Source organism: Morone saxatilis, unplaced genomic scaffold, assembly GCF_004916995.1.
Source record: "Morone saxatilis isolate NCDOM2014 unplaced genomic scaffold, NCSU_SB_2.0 Contig2, whole genome shotgun sequence".
Classification (NCBI taxonomy): Eukaryota; Metazoa; Chordata; class Actinopteri; family Moronidae; genus Morone; species Morone saxatilis.
In genome coordinates, this window is record NW_023339762.1 from 13,925,135 (window position 1) to 13,925,447 (window position 313).

Here is a 313-nt window from a genome sequence, read left to right on the forward strand (position 1 = left end):
AATAACCCACAATGCTAAAGTGAGAATATGTTTTTGGACATCAGACATTTAAAATAATGCAATCTCTCATTTACATGCATTCAGTATGTTTGCCATGAGCTATATATGTAGGGCTGTGTCTGAAATCCCTGTTAACTGAAGTGTGCAGTGTATTTACTGTCCACCATAGTGTTTACAGTGTCTGAGTCTAAATTCAGATTTTTTTTTAATTTAAGAACTGTAAATAATCCCATGAAGGCTGATTTAACAGAAGACAATACAATCATATTCCTGGAGGAAAAGCACATGGTTAAATAATAAAATGAATGATGGC

General features: G+C 33.2%; 1 protein-coding gene across 2 annotated transcripts in view; it reads left to right on the plus strand.

The window, feature by feature from the left end:
- The window catches only part of LOC118330253 (DNA-binding protein RFX7), a 15,071-nt gene that overhangs the window by 1,186 nt on the left and 13,572 nt on the right, over positions 1 to 313 (plus strand). The gene's annotated exons all lie outside the window — the stretch shown is intronic.